The sequence below is a fragment of the Octodon degus genome, unplaced genomic scaffold (assembly GCF_000260255.1).
Source record: "Octodon degus isolate 3935 unplaced genomic scaffold, OctDeg1.0 scaffold00011, whole genome shotgun sequence".
Classification (NCBI taxonomy): Eukaryota; Metazoa; Chordata; class Mammalia; order Rodentia; family Octodontidae; genus Octodon; species Octodon degus.
In genome coordinates, this window is record NW_004524587.1 from 27,014,486 (window position 1) to 27,017,872 (window position 3,387).

At 39.8% G+C, this 3,387-nt stretch overlaps 1 protein-coding gene across 3 annotated transcripts in view; it reads right to left on the reverse strand.

The window, feature by feature from the left end:
• The window catches only part of Nup93 (nucleoporin 93), a 139,229-nt gene that overhangs the window by 54,318 nt on the left and 81,524 nt on the right, over positions 1-3,387 (reverse strand). The gene's annotated exons all lie outside the window — the stretch shown is intronic.

Genomic DNA, 3,387 nt, shown 5'->3' on the forward strand with positions numbered 1-3,387 from the left:
CAGCCTGCCTGGGGGCAGGGCTGGCTGGCATGTGGTGCTGGGGGATTGAACTGTGGTCCATGTGCTTTGCTAAGCTTGTTCTAAGTAGGTGCTTTAGACCACTGAACCATCTCACCAGCCCTTTTTTGGTATTTTTTAGGGAAGGGTCTACAGGATATTCAAGGTCTCACTACTAGATTGGACTCATAGTGATCCGCCTGTTCCGCCTGTTTACAGCCTCCCAAGAGTTGGGATTACAGGCCCACGCCACCATGGCAGGCCCAGGATTGAACCCCTGGCTCCTGTGCCTGCTTGCAGGCATTTTAATCTGCTGAGCTATTTGGCCGGCCCTTAGCAATCTATTTTTTAAATGACCCTTTAAAGAATTTACTGAAAACTAGTTGCAACATACCTATTTCACTGATCCTAAGACATTTAAAGACCTTCTAATTGTATTAAAATACATAAAAAAAAAAAAATACCAGTTTAAAATGTACACTTTAGTAACATTAGGTAGGTTCATTTTGTTGGGTAAATACCTAAACCACCACTCATCTCCAGAACTATTTTCACAGTGCAAAACTGAAACTATACCCATGAAACTGTAACCCCATTTTCTCTCTTCTCAGCCCCTAGCAACCACTTACATCCTGTCTCTGAATGTGATACTCATCTTTATAAGTGCAATCACCGCTGTCACTTTGACTACTTCTTTGATTTAGTATACTGTCCTCAAGATTTATACATGTTGTAATATGTGTCAGATCTGCCTTCCTTTTGTAAATAATGCTATTATGAACATGAATATATAAATACTTCTTTGAGTCCTTGCTTTGGCTTTCCTGGTTGTACACTCAAGCACTGTTGGGATAATATGGCAATCCTATTTTTAATTTTTTGAGGAATTTGTATGCTGTGTCCATAAGTGGTAAACCAATTTACAGTTCTACCAGCACTGCACAAATGTTCTAATTTCTCTACATCTTCACCAATATTACTATTTTGTTTCTCCTTCCTTATAAGAACCATACTAATACTTGTGAGGTAGTACTTCATTGTGGTTTGTAATTGCATGAGTATATCTCCATGTGCTAAGACAAACATCTTTTAAAACTTCTGAAATTAGATTATATAAATGATTTAAAAAGACATTTGTCTTAGTAAGCACATGAAGCAGTGCATAAAATAATGGACTGTAAGATTAAAAGTATCTTAAGATGTAACAAACAGCTAAGATAAGACTAAAACAAAAGATTTCATGTTTTTTCATTTTTTAAGAAACACTAATATTTTCAGAGTAGAACACAAATCAGAAAAAGAAAAATAATCTGGGAATAAAATGCTTTTTTCAAAGTCACCGCAAAATCTACCAAACCTTGCTACTGTCTAGTGATGACAGTGCAGGTAGCTGCCACAACAAAGGCACTCAGAATAAAAAGGAGAAAAAGGGAAGGGAGGGATTGGGGGAGGAGCAGCAGGAAGGAAGGAAAACAAAAGAGAGAAAGGAAAGAAGGAACAATTGAGACAAATCCCTCTCTGAAGGAAATTCAAGCAACCTATGGAGACACTGCATCATAAAGGTTTTTAGCCTATTCTTCTTCAATTAGCAGACAAAGTTTCCTATCAGCTTAACTTCACTTTCCAAAAGCCCATTTCATTTACAATCAGACTGACATCTAATTAAGCAGAACCCAAAGAGTACTATATTAGTAATGTCTGCTTTACTTTTGGCAATGCAGATAATTTATGACAATATCCAAATATATGAGTTTTGAGGAACTGTGAAAAAAATCAAATACATTTTTTCCTACAAATGGGATGTTTGTACTTTGATTAATATTTACTAAAATGTGAAAAGGGGACAACATGCACACACACACACACACACACACACACACACTTAGGAAGATGGCTTTTTACCCTTTTTAAATATGAATTCTAAAGAGAGTGGAGAAAATGACCTTCCCCAACTTTAAAAAGTGTACCACCTGGTTTTCTGGTTTTGTTCTTTTCACTGAGAATCAAGTAGAATAGACCACTCTAATCAGTTAGTGTTTAAAAATACCCAGAGAAAAATCTTTGCCTCTTGTCTGCAGATGCGAACTTAAACATGAAAATCAAGTATTTTAAACATCATAAAGATGGAGTAGAAAGGGACAGAAGTCAATTCCTAAAAAGTCATCCAGAAAAGAGTAGATGAGGCATAGGGTGCTCTAAAACTCCTTGTCAAGCCTCCTCAACATGGTACAATGGAGAGTCATGAGCAGAAAGGACCTGGATAGATAGAAATAAGGAGATGGGCCAGGGCATCATTTTACATAGCTTTCTGAATTTGGCAACAAGCAAAGGAGATAAAGCTATTGCACCAACACAGGACACTAAAAAATGTCATAAGAACTTTTCTTAAGGACAAGTCCTGGGCTAACAAAGAATGGCAGAAAAACTGTGGATGAGGATGGTGGGGGCAGACTTCCAGCATTAGGTAAGGGTCAGAATGAAATAGTAGGAATTAACTATCCTGTTTCTGAGGCTGCCAATTGCACGTAAAGAACTCCTCTTTAGTACTTTACAGCACTAAGCATCTTTTAAAAATGGATGTTTTCTGGGCTCAAATCCTCAGATATACATTGAAGACATATGCCACACAACTCATCAAGAAATGAACTCACATGTATGAACAATATTGTGATTTCACTCATCATCAGTGTGGGATGCATTCAACCAAAATGAGTGACCCAACCCTTGGGCTGGGGAGATAGCTCAACAGTCTAAGCACCTGCCACCCAGGTCTGATCTCCAGTACTGCATGCTGTGCTGGCCACTGTAACCAGGCTTGGTGGCGCATGCCTGTAATCCCAGCCCTGCGGAGGCTGAAACAGGAAGATCACTACGAGTCCAAGTTGTAGTGAGACCATATATGAAAGCAAGCAAGTAAGCAAGCAAGCAGGCAAGTGGGAGGGAGGGAGGGAGGGAGGGGGGGGAGAGGGGAAGAGAAGGAAGAGAGGGGAGGGAAGGGGAGGGGAAGGGAAGGGAGAGGAAGAAAAAGATAGATTTAAATTCTCTTCTCTTGGCCCTAATACCCCCACAAAGCTTACCTTCATTACATTAGAGATAACGGAACATCTAATTTATGGGCTAGTCAGGGTAATCAGTCACCTATCTGCCCAATTCCAATCTATTCTATTTATACTCATGTCTGAACTACTAGGTTAAGTATAAAGAATGCTAACAAAAAGGGCTTATGAAAGAGAGTCAACAGAGTGTCTCAATTAAGAATCAAGGGGCTGGAGAGATGGCTCAGTGGTCTAAAAGTACCTACTTAGAACAAGCTTAGCAAAAGCATCGGGGACCGCGGTTCAATCCCCCAGCACCACATGCCAGCCAGCCCTGCCCCCTGGTGGGCTGAGC